General features: G+C 50.1%; 1 long non-coding RNA gene across 2 annotated transcripts in view; it reads left to right on the forward strand.

The window, feature by feature from the left end:
• The window catches only part of LOC141371097 (uncharacterized), a 36,039-nt gene extending 20,105 nt beyond the window's left edge, over positions 1–15,934 (forward strand). The window contains exons 2-4 of one of the 2 annotated variants that reach the window (XR_012375735.1): positions 12,587–12,782; positions 15,182–15,290; positions 15,373–15,934. This is a non-coding gene — a long non-coding RNA (uncharacterized lncRNA). The remainder of the gene's footprint in view (positions 1–12,586; positions 12,783–15,181; positions 15,291–15,372) is intronic. The other variant, XR_012375734.1, reaches the window with a different exon arrangement.
• The last annotated feature ends 632 nt before the right edge of the window (positions 15,935–16,566 follow it).

Raw genomic sequence — 16,566 nt, forward strand, 5'->3', positions numbered from 1 at the left:
ATTCCTGTATGAGTTCTAGCAGTTTTGGGGTGGAGTCTTTTGGGTTTTCCACATACAGTATCGTATCATCTGCAAAGAGTGAGAGTTTGACTTCCTCTTTGCCAATTTGGATGCCTTTGATTTCTTTTTGTTGTCTGATTGCTGTGGCTAGGACTTCTAATGCTGTGTTGAATAGCAGTGGTGAGAGTGGACATCCCTGCCGCGTTCCTGACCTTAGGGGGAAAGCTCTCAGCTTTTCCCCATTGAGAATGATATTCGCTGTAGGTTTTTCATAGATGGCTTTTATGATATTGAGATATGTACCCTCTATCCGTATACTCTGAAGAGTTTTGATCAAGAAAGGATGCTGTACTTTGTCAAATGCTTTTCCTGCATCTATTGAGAGGACCATATGATTCTTGTTCTTTCTCTTGTTAATGTATTGTATCACGTTGATTGATTTGCAGATGTTGAACCAGGCTTGCAGCCCAGGGATAAATCCCACTTGGTCATGGTGAATAATCCTTTTAATGTACTGTTGGATCCTATTGGCTAGTATTTTGGTGAGAATTTTTGCATCCATGTTCATCAAGGATATTGGTCTGTAATTCTCCTTTTTGATAGGGTCTTTGTCTGGTTTGGGGATCAAGGTAATGGTGGCCTCATAAAATGAGTTTGGAAGTTTTCCTTCCATTTCTATTTTTTGGAACAGTTTCAGGAGAATAGGTATTAATTCTTCTTTAAATGTCTGTTAGAATTCCCCTGCGAAGCCATCTGGCCCTGGGCTTTTGTTTGTGGGGAGATTTTTGATGACTGCTTCAATTTCCTTCGTGGTTATAGGTCTGTTCAGGTTTTCTATTTCTTCCTGGTTCAATTTTGGTAGTTGATACATCTCTAGGAATGTACCCATTTCTTCCAGGTTATCTAAGTTGCTGGCATAGAGTTGTTCATAATATGTTCTTATAATTGTTTGTATTTCTTTGGTGTTGGTTGTGATCTCTCCTCTTTCATTCATGATTTTGTTGATTTGGGTCATTTCTCTTTTCTTTTTGATCAGTCTGGCCAGGGGTTTATCAATCTTGTTCATTCTTTCAAAGAACCAGCTCCTAGTTTCGTTGATCTGTTCTACTGTTCTTTTGGTTTCTAGTTCATTGATTTCTGCTCTGATCTTTATTATTTCTCTTCTCCTGCTGGGTTTAGGCTTTCTTTGCTGTTCTTTCTCCAGCTCCTTTAGGTGTAGGGTTAGATTGTGTATTTGAGACCTTTCTTGTTTCTTGAGAAAGGCTTGTATTGCTATATACTTTCCTCTCAGGACTGCCTTGGCTGTATCCCAAAGATTTTGAACAGTTGTGTTTTCATTTTCATTGGTTTCCATGAATTTTTTAAATTCTTCTTTAATTTCCTGGTTGACCCATTCATTCTTTAGTAGGATGCTCTTTAGCCTCCATGTATTTGAGTTCTTTCCGACTTTCCTCTTGTGATTGAGTTCTAGTTTCAAAGCATTGTGGTCTGAAAATATGCAGGGAATAATCCCAATCTTTTGGTACTGGTTGAGACCTGATTTGTGACCTAGGATGTGATCTATTCTGGAGAATGTTCCATGCGCACTAGAGAAGAATGTGTATTCCGTTGCTTTGGGATGGAATGTTCTGAATATGTCTGTAAAGTCCATTTGGTCCAGTGTTTCATTTAAAGTCTTTATTTCCTTGTTGATCTTTTGCTTAGATGATCTGTCCATTTCAGTGAGGGGGGTGTTAAAGTCCCCCACTATTATTGTATTGTTGTCAATGTGTTTCTTTGCTTTTGTTATTAATTGCCTTATATAACTGGCTGCTCCCACGTTAGGGGCATAGATATTTACAATTGTTAGATCTTCTTGTTGGATAGACCCTTTAAGTAGGATATAGTGTCCTTCTTCATCTCTTGTTACAGTCTTTGTTTTAAAATCTAATTTGTCTGATATAAGGATTGCCACCCCAGCTTTCTTTTGGTGTCCATTAGCATGGTAAATGGTTTTCCACCCCCTCACTTTCAATCTGGGGGTGTCTTTGGGTCTAAAATGAGTCTCTTGCAGACAGCATATTGATGGGTCTTGTCTTTTAATCCAATCTGATCACAGGCTCAACATTCTTTATGTGGCCAACAAAGTGCCCAGATAAAAGATCATTTCTCCTGGCCTCCCTTGCAGCTAGGACTGACCCAGGAAATATAAGTGGAAGTTCCTGGCCATGGTGGTGGAGTTCCCAGGAGCATTACAGGGGTCTGCCTCAACAGAGCCTATTGCTCTTTCCTCCCTGCTTCATTTTCCCTCTTGCCTGTAAGGCAAATATGGTGGCTGGAGCTCCAGCCACCATCTTGGAGTATGAAGTGATCTCGAGAATGGATCCATATACTGAATATGGTGGAATCAAGAGGTAGAGATATCTCACTGGCTCCGGACTGTCTATTTTTGGATTTATGCTAAGGGCTAGAGACTTGACCTGTATATTTGCTGACGTCAGCTATTCTCAGATTTCTAGCATGCGTTAGAATTACCTGGAGGGCTGGTTAAAACAAAGATAGCTGGGCTGCAGTGCCAAGAGTCTCTGATTTGGTAGGCCTGGGGTGAGGCCTCAGAATTTTGTTCCAAACGTGGTCCCAGGTGATGCTGATGGTGTGGGTATGGGTACTACTCCTTGAGAAGAACCACCGGTTCAAGCCATCATCCACCCGGTTTTTATTTTATGAAGCAAAGCCCAATCTTAACTTACATAGCAAGGTAAGGGCTTCACACTCAAGAAATATGATTACTATTTTTGTACAGGAGTGGACTGTAAGTGAGGGGGCTACCTATTGCCCTCCTGGCACCCGGGAGATCAAGGGGCTGGAAGGGAGGGCAAAGCCATGATGGCCAGCCCGCCCATCCCCACTGAAGGCAGCCTTGACCTCAAGAACCCCAAAGGAGACTGGGTGGTCCCAGTGCCTTTCTGTGGGGAGAGGTGGAGGCTCCACTTCGCATAGGCCCATCATATAGCATCTCCTGTGCCAGAAACTTAACGTGGAGTCAAGGTTTGAATGGTAAACACCATACTCCAAACAGCTGTGTGAGGCTGGAGATCCCCCCTGCCCCCCGCCCTGGCATTGGGCTATGTTCAACTGTATTCTCAGGGACAAGAAAGCAAGAGGGCTGTGGGGTAGCTTTGGGAGGGGTTGGAGGGAGTCTGCCACCCCTGTGTCCATGGCCCCTCCACGAGGGCCAAGCCCTGTAGAGTTTGAGCAGAGGTCGCCCCTTGTCCAGGAAGGTGGGCTGTGTCTATGGATCAGAAGCCATGCTTCTCCCAAGGTCAGTGGCCCAGTACTGCCTGCTCTTCTAATAAAATATGAAGTTCAGAAACTCCAGGCAATCCTCTCTCTCCATTGAGTGATGACCTTGTAACTGGCTCACAAGCTAGCTTGATTTATCAACTCCAACCTGGGCAGCCAGAGAAGGATGAATTAGCTTCAGAGGCCTGCAGCTGAGAGCTGGGTCCCTGGGAGCGGTGATGCCATGGGCGTGGGGGCCATTTGTCACCCCGGCTTTGCTTAATTGTGGGAAGATAAAGTGAGGAGGTGTCGGATGGCACTGTGTAAATCATGGTCTTTGGTAGAACAACCTGGGGCTTCAGCTGCCAGGAGGACGCACCTATTTGGAGGGGAGTTTGGACACAGACCTGCTCCTCGGCCACCCACTGCTTCCAGAGAGGGGCAGCTTGGTCGTGGGCCTCAAAGAGGGCCCTTTGGGGAGGGACTGGGAAGCTAAGTGGGGCTACAGGCCCAGGGGACGTGGTGCACTCTGCAGTCAGAACGTCCTGGGTTCTAATCCTGGATCTGCCACTTCCCAGCTGAGGGACTACGGCCAAGTCACATAACCTCTCCCCACTGAGCATCATGGTTAAGAGCACTGCCTCAGCATTTGAATCTGGGCTCTACCTTTTACTAGCTCTGTGGCCTTGGGCAAGTTACTCAATCGTTCTGTGCCTCATTTTCCTTGTCTATAAAATGGGGATAACAGAAATACTTAGCTGTACCAGCTTTCTAGGGCTATCCTGGCAAATCAGCATAATCGGCGTGGTTTCAAACAAAAGAAAAGTATTCTCTCCCAGCTCTGGAGGCCAGAAGTTTGAAACCAAGCTGTTGGCAGGGCTGTGCTGCCTCTGAAGGCTTTCGAGGAGGATCCTTCTTGCTTGCCTCTTTCTTCTTCGGGTGGCTCCCGAGTTCGCTGGCTCGTGGCTGGACCGCTCCAGTCTCTGTATTTGTGTTCTTATGGCCTTCCCCTCCTCTCTGTCCCCGACGCGGACCCTTGTCATTGGGTTTAGGGCCCACTCAGATAAGCCAGGATGATCTCATCTTAAATTCTTTGACTTAATTGCATTTGTCAAGACCCTTTTTCCAAAGAGGGTCACATTCCCGGATTCCGGAGGTTGGGACTTGGGCATATCCTTTTAGGGCCGCCATTCAATCTACTACAAGGGCAGCTGTGAGAACTAGTGAATTAATATTTGTAGAGTTCTTAGACGAGGGGCTGGTACATCGTAAGTGCCACACATAAATATTCGATACATGAATGTATGTGTGTACCTATATATTATATAATTACTATATAATAGGTTTATTATATACTATGTAACAAATTTAGATACAAATATATCTAAATATATCTAATATAAATTTATATTTTATATATCTAATATATTTAGATATAAGCATATCTAAATACAATATGTCTGATATAAATATTTTATATAAATAAAATTATTCATACATCTAATATATGCAATATCATACATTAATATATATGACATTTATATATATATTTATTTTTTAAGATTTATTTGTTTGAGAGAGAGAGAGAGAGAGAGAGAGAGAGAGCACAAGCATGGGGAGCGGCAGGCAAAGGGAGAGGGAGAAGCAGGCTTCCCGCTGAGCAGGGAGCCTGATGCGGGACTCGATTCCAGGACCCTGGGATCATGACCTGAGCCGTAGGCAGCCACTTAACCAACTGAGCCACCCAGGTGCCCCAACATTAATTTATATATTAATATATATGCATTAACACATATAATATATTTAATCTACATGTATATATGTGTAGGAAAGAATGGTACATGTTTTGTAGCCAAGCAAGCTATTGTAAGGAACAGAGATGACGCTGTCACTGTGGTCAAGGTGTAGTAGATATTCAGTAAGTGGCAGCTTTTGTCACTATGATATTGTACAGGCTCAGGGATGGGATAGGTCAATCCTTCAACTATTACCCAGATATTTACTGAGCATCTATTTTGTGCCAGGTGCTCATTAGGCACTGGGGATACAAAGGCATGAAAAAGTTCCCTTGCCTCCTAAAACCTACATGGTAGTGGGGAGAACAGACAAAGAAGCAAAGAAATATATAAGATTATGGCAGCCAGTGATAAGGAGAAAGGAAGGGCGAATAAGAAGAGCCAGTGTGACCCCAAATCAAATTGTGTCCTGGGAGAGGGTGGACCCATTGGGGAGGCAGGCGTGTAAACCGATGATCCCAGCCTACCATTTTAGGCTTGACAAGTGGGGAAGGAGGGTGGGGATGGCAGGGGAATCAGAAAACTTTCAGGTGGAGGGGAAGAGGTGCATCCTGAGGCGTGAGGAGGGGTCCACCAGCCAGAAGAAAGTGGGGAAAGGCATTCAGCAGGTGGAACAGCAGGAACAAAAGCAGTCTGGCACAGGAGGGCTTGATGCTCAGGGCTGATGCACCAAGCAGCTCGGTCAGGCCAGGGTGTGGGCAGCTGTGAGGTGTGGGCCAGCCACGCTGCCAAGGGCACTGGGGACCGACCTGTGGAGGCTCTGGTCCCGTCTTGCTGCCAGCAGTGTGCCCAGTTGTTGTGGTGTGACTAGGAACACTCACGAACCTTTGCACTCTGCTTGCAACTGGAGTTCTGGGGAGATGCGGACAAGCAGAGGAGGGGCAAGGAGCATCAGGAGAGAGGCAGAGTATTGAACCATCAGGGATGAAATAAAGAACATGCCTCACATTTATTTCCTACTAACCGTGGGCCAGAACCATGCTTAGAATTGTATCTGGGTGGTCCAATTTATCCTCACATCTGTAAGGAAACAAGGCTCAGAGGGGTACATTCCTTTGCCTGAGGTCACACAGCCAGTAAGTTATTTCCTTGGGAAAACACTTCTCCTCACTGTGTCCTGCAAGGCCCTAGATGAAGCTGTCACCTCCTTGAGAAGTGGTCTGAGCCACGGCCGCTCAGGCTACCTAGGATTTTGACTACAGGTATGGGTAATGGACAGTTTGGGAGCAAACGGGCAGCATCTTATGCCAAGAGCCACTCACCACTCAGTGTTTCTGTCCCTGGCTTTTTCCCAAGTCTTGGCAGCTTGTCTACCCATGTATATTGTAGTGGGGGGTGTGGAGTGTGGAGTGGAGGTGGAGATCAGGGGAGTTAATGCCCCCTTCAATCGATGAGGGGCACATGGAAATTGGTAGAAAATGCCACACCCCCATGGCCTTCAGAGGGCCGGCTCTTAGATGTGTCTTGCTCAGTATCTCAGAGGGTCCCCAGGGGATTGGGCCCAGTGATCCACAGAGGTAACTCACTCGCTGAAATACCTTTATTTGCTTTTCTCCGTTCCTTCTCTCTTGCTCCCTCACTGCTTCTTGAAATCAGCTCCTTGATAACCTATCTGCACCCAAATCCTTGTCTCAAGCTCTGCTTTTGGGGAAACTGGAACTAAGACATGCACCTTCCTGTCCCTGTTATTGTCTGATTCACTCAAATCACTTGCCATAACCTAGAATCATTTAGTTTGTCTTGGTAGATAGCCTCCAAGAGGGCTCCCAGGGTTCTTCACCTCCTACAATGCACACTCCTATGTGTATGTGTAGGCTATGTAGCCTGCCTCCCCTACATTGTGTCAGGGTTGCTTGGCATGATCCATAGAATCCAGTGGAAGCAATGGTCTGTGACATCTGAGGCTAGGTCGGAAGACATCACACTTCCACTCTGAGTACTTGAAGCACTCATTCGGGAAGCTAGCCACCATGTTGGAAGGACACACAAGCAGCCCTATAGAGAGGTCCATGCGGGAGGAGCCAAGGCCAACCTGACCCCCGTTGGCATTTCCTTTCCCCTACACCATGTTGCCTTACTGGATGCTCCAAAGTTGGGACAGCCCCGGAGCTGCCAGCATCTCTGCACCCCACTCAGTCTCCAGTCCAGCCAGCCAGGAGTCCCCTGGAGGTGGCTGGATAGTCCCACTCCCCCCTCTCCAGAAGCGACATGGTGCTCACAAGGTCAAGTCCCTGGCATCAGAGGTCTGCTCCTAGCCTTGTTCCCTCTTGTTGAGCTGTGGCCATCCCTCTTCTCTCTCTGGCCTTGGTCCCAAAGAGATACTCAGGAGCCCCTGTTGTGAGTGGGGGAGGGTTGGCATGCAGGGCTCCGAGCGCCCCCTACTCTGTCTCCCGGCTTCACCCATGGCAAACTCTACTTTCCTGTTCTATAGATTGGGGTTTCCAGTAAGATATCACTTGACACAACCTATAGAATCGTGGGAAAAGGAACAATATCAATTGCTGGTAAAGATGCTGAGCAACGGGAACAGTCCATCATTGCTGGTGGGAAGGCAAAGTGCTACAAACACCTTGGAAAATTTTGCAGTTTCTTAGAAACTTAAATATATAGGGGCGCCTGGGTGGCTCAGTCCATTGAGTGTCCGACTCTTGGTTTTGGCTCAGGTCGTGATCTCATGGGTGGTGGGACTGAGCCCCGCATCCGGCTCCGTGCTCAGCAGGGAGTCTGCATGAGATTTTCTCCCTCTACCCCTCCCCCTTCCCACTCATGCACTCTCTCTCTCTCTTTAAAATAAATAAATAAATCTTTTAAAAAAAGGAAAGTTAAATATATACTTACCACATGACCCAGCAATTCCCACCATAGGTATTTACCAAGGAGGGGGAAAAAAAAATTTACATAAAAATCTGTACGCACATGTTCATAGAAGCTTTATTTGGAAGAGCCAGAAAGTAGAAACAGCCTAGGTGCCCCTCATGTGGAGAATAGACAAACCGTGCTTCCTCTGTAGAATGAAATACTACTTAGCAATGAAAAGGAACGGACAACTGATGTACCCCGTGCCACAGATAAATTCTAGTGCATGGTTACCTATGTTGTTAAATAAAGTGGCTAGATCATGCAGGATCGCATTTATACAATATTCTGGAAATGGCAAAACTCTATGGCAAGGAAACAGCCCAGTGGTCTCCAGGGGTGAGGGCCTCGAGGGACTTTGGCGGGGCCAAGGGGACTCTTCTACACCTCGACTCTGGTCGTAGTGACACAACGGTGTTTGTTACACTAGCAGGATTGCACACTCTAAGGGTGGGTTTTACGGAACGTATATTACACCTTAATTTAGAACTTAAAAAAAATCATCCCAAGAGAAGGTTCTGTTGTTCTAAAACAAAAGCTGGAAAATCCCCAAACTGGGGGCAATTGGAAGGTCCTCCCTGCCCCTCCCCCGCCAGTGTGGGCTCCCAGGCAGAGTCCACTGCCACCCTTCCCTGCTCTGTAATGCGGCCACGGGCTTGGCACGTGGATCTGACACCCTGTGTCTGCACATCTGCTGAGAGACACCGGGCCTCCCCCACACCCCTGCATGGCCTCTGCTGAACAAACACTGACCCCTGCTGTCTCCTGCTGTTCCTCTTTCCCCCTAGCTTGCATTTCGGGGCCAGAAAACTCAGGTCCATGCCTAGGTCTGGGGGAGACTGGGGGGTGTGGAGTAGGGGTGCCGACAAAGAAACAAGAGCAGGCAGCTAGCCCTTCGGTGGGGGGAGTTTGTGCTGGAGCTGCTAGCCCTCCCGGAGCCCTGGGGCTGGGGCAGGGCAGAGCCCAGACGGGGCTCCAGGGACACCCTGCTGCCTACCAGCCTTGTCCAGGTCGCCCCACCCAAGCCTGAGTGTGAGGAGGAGAAGAAGGAAGGCATCAAGGGGTTCCACAGGTGGGGGCAACACTGGGGGACAGAGGCCACAGGCCAAGCCAGCCTGGCTGTGCTGAAGACAGCTGGCTAAGTGCTGCCCTCCTCTGGGTCTCAGTCCTCCTAGCTGTTAAGTGGGAATGCCAATCCGGGCTCTTCTACTTTGCTCATTCATTTATTTGTGCACCAAGCACAGGCACTGTAGTGGGCTCTGGGCATGAAGGGATGCACATGGCTGCCAGGGTCCCTGGTGCCACAGAGCTCGGAGACCCACAGCGACTGGGAGGTTCACAGCAAATTGGGTACCACCGAGCTGTGGACATGCTCAGGCCCAGTCTACCGGAAAGGCTTGGAATTGGTCTTGGAATTTCCTCCCTCCTGGAGATGAGCCAGTGAACACCGTGAGGTTAGGCTGGCTGGGAGCTGGGAGAATGGGGTAGGGAACAAGAGAGATTCTGGACTTCTCTGGCAGCTTCTCCCTGACCCTCCATCCTGGAGGCCCCTGAACCTACCCTTGGATGCTCATTCAGATCAGCTGACACCAGCCCTGGCCCCGGCTACCTCTGGGCTGATCGTGTCCAGGGAAAGAGGAGGTCCATGGAGCCAGGGACAGTGTGACCGAGACTGTGTGCTTGTGTATGTGTGCTTGCACACGCGGATGTTTGCATGTGTGTACCTGTGCGTGTGGGCGGGCATACGTGTAAGCGCTTGCAGATGCGTGCTGTGGGCTTGCCTGTACGTACTCCCGTGTCTGCATGTCTGTAAGGATGAGTGGACACAGTCGTGTGGATCTCCGTGTGCCCACACTGTGGCAGATGTATGTGGGTGTGTGTGTGTCTATGTGTATGCAGGTGTGTGCGTGACATTGCAACCCGCATGTGCCTCTGTGTTGTGTGCGTGCATGGCCTTATGTCCGTGTTTCTGGACCTGCCTGTACACGCTAGGTGTCTGTGGATCTGTGAGGGGATGTGTGCCGTGTGTGTTGGTAAGTACACGGGTGTGCACGTGTGTGCGCATGGTGGGGGCCGAGCTACCTGGGTCCACATCCCCTCTCAACGCCCCAGCGCCCTTGTCTGAGGAGGGGCTGCTTCCTCAGCTGCCACAGGCCGAGATCCCAGGCGAGCACATGGGTGCCTGCTTCAGGGGGCAAAGCCAGAGCCTCCCCAGGTGACACAGCCGCCCGGGGCAGGGAAGGGCCAGGCCGGGCCCTGTCGGCCAGGCACTGATGAGCTCCCTTCATGTGGTAGCTTGGGCCTATTTCTGTCTTGTTTGGTTCATCCTGGCCGGGTGTTCCCGTCCAATGATGCCCTGTTTCTCCACCCGCCTATTTCAGCTAAGGAATGTGCTGTTTGTGTCTCAAGCAGAAAACCGAAAACCCCCATTATGGTTAGCTGTCCTGCGGCTTCGAGCAGCCACTCATTTACTTAGCTTTCTCCTACTCTATATTTGTCGACGGATGACATGTTGAATTTGGAAGGCATGGGTTGGGGGGACCAGAGCCTCTTTGGGGAGGCTAGGGCATCATCCCAGGCCTCCCCTCTGTCCAACACACATTTGGCTTCTTTGCTAGGGGGAGCTGCCCTTTCTGTCCACCCCCCACCCCCCAGACCTGGCCTGGCTCCCCCAGACCCTTCGGCCTCAGTGTTGTTGTCCGAGCTGGCCCTCCCCTGACCCTGTTGGCCTCAGCTGCAAGCCCCCTGCCCCCCACAGCAGTTTCTGGAACCCCACTCCACACACCCAGAGCAGTGTGGGGGCAGTTAGGGTGCAGGATCTAGAGCAAAACTATCTGGTCTAAACCTTGGCTCAGCCATCAACTGGCTAGGTTACTCGAGTGAGTTATTTATCTTCTTTGTTTTGCCACCCCTTCATCCACGAAGCGGGAGTCATTCTCCATTTCTTTGGTTTTAAGACACATTGTCACACTCTGACATTGGCCTTACAATTAATAGTGTGGCATTGTTCCCTTGGTTACTTTTTTCTCTGACTTAATGAAACATGAACTAATGGTGTGGTTGCTAATCGACGGTGTTTAGGATTCTCTGGAATCAGCTCGTAGTACTCTAACTGATGGCACATTCAAATTAAGATAATTTGAGGAGGTTTTAATAAAGGGACACAAAGGTGTGAGTGGGATGTAAGGAAACCACAGGCCATAGTGAGATACCTGGGACTAGTAATTCACATTTATGAATCCAGACCTCAAAAAGGAGATTGGGGGGGGGGTTACCAGAAGCTTCAGGAGAGAGTTGGTTCTGAGGGATCTTGCTGGCAGTGACTTTCAGTGGTAGTTGGTCGGGGCAGGGGGTGCACAGCCATCCCAAGGCAGGCTACTGGCTCCACCATTTATTAACTGTGATTTGGAGCAAGTTATTTAATTTGTCTGTGCCTCACTTTGCTCATCTGCAAAATGGGCATAATGATGGTTCCTACCTCAGAGGATTGTTGTCAGACTTAAGTAAAAATACATCAAGTGTTTAGAACACATCTGTAAAGACTGCCTATTATGATCATCATCATTTCAGTAATAATACCTGGAGCATCTCTTTCTGCCTTGGGCCACATCCTATCTCCAAAACTGACACTCCACTGTCCTGTCTCTTCGGTGAACTACTGGTCTCTCTGTTGTTTGTTGCTTGCCACCAGAAAACCCTAACTCTCTGGTGACAGCAGTGAAACAGGATCAGGTCAGGGTCACCTCCCAGCAGGTACTAGTGATAAACAGTCACCGCTTCCTGATGAATGTCAGCCCCGCGCCCCATCCCACCCTACTCAGCCCCCGCAGGACTAAGAGCTCAGATGGCAAGCTACCACGGAGAGTCTCTAATTGACGGGGAGGTGGAGGTCAAGAGCCTTGTCCCTTCCAATTTCCCCTTCCTCCACATGCCAGCACTAGAACTGAGAGTTCTAGAATCTTCTAGAACAGTAGTTCCCTGAGAGTTGCGTCCACAGCCCACTTTGGCCAGACCAAAGCCCCCAGACCATCTATCTCATCCTATCCCACTGCGGGAGGGAAAGAGAGGGCGGCGATTAACGCGAGGAGCCCCGTGGGAGCACTTGAGGGAGTCCGCACACCCATCTGCTACAGAAATAAGGGCACAGGGGTGATTCATAACCAAACTGCAACACCTACATGTTTCAGAGTCTAGTAGTTATTGGAAAATGATAGGCCCCACACTCTGCTGGTGCAAATATGCATCCCTACATGCTGTGGGGTTAACCAACAGCCCACCACAAGCTGCGCTGATGACGAGGGAACCAAACCAACAGCGATTCATAATTAAAACATAACAGCAGGGACTACAAACCAGGAGCAGCCCGAGGCAGCCCCGATGGTGCCCGGACCTCTCGCGGAGGACGTCGCGGCCTGTGGCAACATGTGGTAGCATTTTGCGATGCTGCCAAGTGTTGCATGGCCGCCTGACTTCTTAGCCAAATGCTGAATCAAGTCTTCGAGAAACTTCTAACGTGCTAATTTTCCTGTATAATGACCAAATTTTAGCAACCCTCGGTGACTCACTGGATCTATTAGTGAGTGGCCATTTGTTTATAGAATTGTGTTTCATTTGCTGAAGAAAGACTGCTTTGAGGAAAAAAAAGTCACTGTTTCTGGGATCTTGCATTTTAGGGAAAACAGCCGTCATGTGAAAGTCAAAGGACCTGGGTTCGAGACCTAGTGATGTACAGTCTGAGCCTCAACGTCTCTGGAAATCATTGTGGACTGTCCTATGGGCTTTAACAGGCTGGTTTCGCTGCGCTGAGCAGAGAGGTGACATACTTGGCCCACGAGGAGCTTGGCATCGCCCTGCAGTGGGGATCTCACGGTGGGTGGGGGGGAACCGCAGGACCGAGGGATTCAACGGCTCAGTACATTTTTGAGAACCCCATGCTCTGTGTCTCTCTGCTCTGTCTTCCTTGGCATGGCTTCCTCCTCGGCGTGTTATTCCGAGAAGCAAATGTACAAGGATGTTATCAGGGAACTGCCTTAGAGAGAAGCTGGAGACACAGCTGGGCAAGGCTGAGGCAAGTTTGAGTGGAAACGCCCTGGAGTGCCTGCAAGTCAAGGGAAGGGTCAACCAGGCTGTGGGGGAATCCTAGGGCCACGGTCGCCAAGTTCCCCTAGATGCAGCCCGCCTTGGTGACCCTGCTACATCCATTCATTGGCCGGAAAGGCAGAGAAAGGAGGCGTGGTCTCAGTGCAAAGGTAGAGAAGGGAGGCGTGGTCTCAGTGCAAAGGTAAAGAAGGGAGGCGTGGTCTCTGCGAAGGTGGAGACAGGGGAGACGTGGTCTCAGTGCAAAGGCAGAGAAGGGAGGCGTGGTCTCAGTGTAAGGGCAGAGACGAGGGAGGCGTGGTCTCAGTGCAAAGGCAGAGAAGGGAGGCGTGGTCTCAGTGTAAAGGCAGAGACGAGGGAGGCGTGGTCTCAGTGCAAAGGCAGAGAAGGGAGGCGTGGTCTCAGGGCAAAGGTAGAAACAAGGGAGGCGTGGTCTCAGTGTAAAGGCAGAGGAGGGAGGCGTGGTCTCAGGGCAAAGGCAGAGACAAGGGAGGCGCGGTCTCAGTGCAAAGGCGGACGCGGATTTCTGAATGCAGCAGCTGCAGCCCTTGAACAGTGAAGGTCCCTGTGGTCACAGGTCTGCAGGGGAGACCTGCCACCGAGCTTTTCAGCATGCTGAAAAACACTCTCCAGGGCATACCTGATGGCCTTGGGGGATGGTGTGCCCATCCGAGCCCCTCACGGCACAGAATCCTCAGGCGGGTCTTCTGGCCTCCATAGATCCATTTCAGCATGCCCGCTCCCCTCCAATTTCCATTCCTCCTTCTGCCACCTGCCAGGGCACCTCGAGCACTGCCGCTTTGCTGGGAGTCAGACTGGGTGTTCTCTAATCACCAAGCTGCTGAGCCCCTCCACTCCATCAGCCTCAGAGGCAACGTGGGCCTTCACCCTACTTATGGGCTCCCAATAGAAGCACTCATTGCCTTGTGAGGGAGAGGCTGCTATGGTATCGCCCAGCACAGAGGAAGCACCAAGGGGAAGGGCACGCTGCCCCTACAAGCCCCGAGGGCCCAAGGAATCCAGCCATCCAGGTCCCCATTCCACCTTTCAGGATCCTGGGTTTCCCCAACCAGGGCCCTGGCCTTTGCATAATAGAGCAGCCCTGGTGTTGCAATCAGACATATCTGGAGTGTTCCAGGGCAGGTGATAAGGGCCTCTTTGTGAGCTGCCCCCAAGGCCCTCTGATGCTCACACTTGCTATTAACCGCCCGCAAGTAGCCCTCAGTCTCTCATTATCCGTCTACAGGCTGCGGGGGTCAACACAACTTAGCATGAACCAGCTGGCTCCGCTGTCTTTGTGGGCATTGCTCACCTCGCATTTTTCCAATGCCTGCACCATTGTACTTGCCACAGCATCCCCCCCACCAGGACATTTCTCCAGGTCATCCCTGGGGAAATCCTGAGCCACTGAGCTGCCTCTTTGCATCAGGGATTATCGGGTTCCACCCACAGACCGGGACAGCATCCGCTTCTCTGACCAGGGGTTGGGCGAGCCAGTCCCAAATCCACCTCTCACCACATCTTTCCTCCGGCTGCTCCTGGGACTGCAGGAGTCAGTCTCTGAACAGCAAGTGCCCAAGGGAATGAGAGAGCAAAGGAACGCTGGCGAAACATCCAGCACTGCCATGCAAAGTGCACATGGCTTGACAAGGTCATCACGGAGAGCTTAGAGGATCGTGCCTGAGCTGTTGTCCCGGCCACACACAGTCATTGGCTGGGAGCAGCTGGTGGGAAGCATGACTTTGGCACAAAGGTGGTGAAGGGTTTTAGGGCAGACAGGACATACGCTCATCTCTAGAGCAGCGAGAATCCTGCAGAATGCCATGTGCTGACCAGCTCTGAGAAGCCAAGTCTTGTCCTGGACCAGAGAATGGGAAGGAGGGGTCCTGAACGGTATCTGTGCTATCATCGTGCTGGGAAAGGTGCTTAGGAAGAACATAACCTCTTCTTACAGACAGGGTTACAGGGGTCTAGGGTGAAGATAGGAGAGCCATGCCCAGGGTCTCACTGTGAACTAAGGCAGAGACAGGACTGGGACCCAGGCAGACTCTTCCAGAGCAGCTTACACACATCCTGTCCCAGGAAATCTGCCATGCCCAGGGCTGAGCCAAGCCAGGGAACTGAGCCCTGCTCCGACTGGGCTGGCCTGGTGCAAGCCCTTTCCTTTTCAGAATTCTCGGCAGGACTGGCCATTTGGGTTTCCAGCGCTCCACCCGGGCTCCAGCTACTTCTCCCTGGACTGTGGATCAGCACCTAGGAGTGAATTCACAGCCAACCCTGGTGAGATATTTTTAGAGCAATTAAACATAGCAATAACTCCTCACCTTCTCTTAAGGCTCATTTCCTATTTCTCTATTAAAAGGAATAAAACCCATCCTGGAAGGCTGCCCGACACCCTTTTTGGGGAAGGAGGTGGAACCGGACGCCGGGCAGTGCTGGCCAAGGTCAGATGGAGTTTGCCTGTGAATACTTCACGCCTCTTGTCTGATGGATCAGCTCTGCACTCCCCCCACCCCACTCCCTGCCTCAGCTGGCTCTCTAGAAGCCACTGAGTTCCTACTGCTGTGACCTGGGCATTATGTCCATGTCATACAGACCTCCTAAATCACCTCTACCTTCCTATAGCCCTGCCAATAAGTCTACCCCTGGGCATTTTCTCTCCTTGGCTAAGCAGGGGTTTAATTCCACATTTCCACATTGATTCTCGTGGGTTATCTTTCTGTCTAAAGCCACCTGCTTTAAAACAGAAATACCCGTAGAAAGAAGACCCAAGGTCAGAGCGACTAGGTTGGGACAGAGTGTTGAACCTGGGTGTAGACTCTTGTATCTGCCATTTATAAACTGAGTCATCAAGCAAATCACTTCCCCTTTACGATCAGTTGTCTTTATAGGAGAGAGCTCCTGGAGCTCTTACAAAGATCCGATTAAACATGGTTTGGAAAAACTGCTTTAGAAGCTGTGAAGTTGTATGAGTCGGATTAGGTTAGGTTGTACCCTAGTAACAAACCCTGAAATTTCAGTGGCTTAACACGGAATTATTTCTCTCTCATGCTGAGTTCCATCTTTTGGCTTCACGATCTCAAATCATGGCTTCCCAAGCCAGAGGTGTGAGGTCTGGAGAGTCCACACCAACCTTTAGATGCTTTGAACCTGAAATGACACTGGTCACTTCCACACACAGCGCATTGGTCAGAATGAGGACGTGGCTCTGCAAAGAGGCTGGGGAGGGGAGGTTATTTGGTGAGCTGTCGGCATCTCTGCCGCAAAAAGACTCCTACAATTAAGAGGGATTGTTATTATTATTTGCCAGAGCAACTTCCTGTGTCTCTAGCCCGTTTTTATTGGGAGCAGGAGCAGGGGTGGTGGGGCTGTGAAGTTGCCTATGGAACAGGATGAAGGTCGTGCATGCTCAGGGCAACAGGGAAGGAGCCAAAGAAAAAGTTGGGTGTGCAGACAGCGGGTGAGGGACAGCGGCCCACCTGGATTGCGTTCTCTGCAAGATTGAAGCTGGTCCTGGACCGAGGGGCATAGCTGCCTCCTGCCCAGCACCAGGTCA

Source organism: Callorhinus ursinus, unplaced genomic scaffold (assembly GCF_003265705.2).
Source record: "Callorhinus ursinus isolate GAN/ISIS: 27379988/994484 unplaced genomic scaffold, GSC_fseal_2.0 scaffold56, whole genome shotgun sequence".
Taxonomy (NCBI): Eukaryota; Metazoa; Chordata; class Mammalia; order Carnivora; family Otariidae; genus Callorhinus; species Callorhinus ursinus.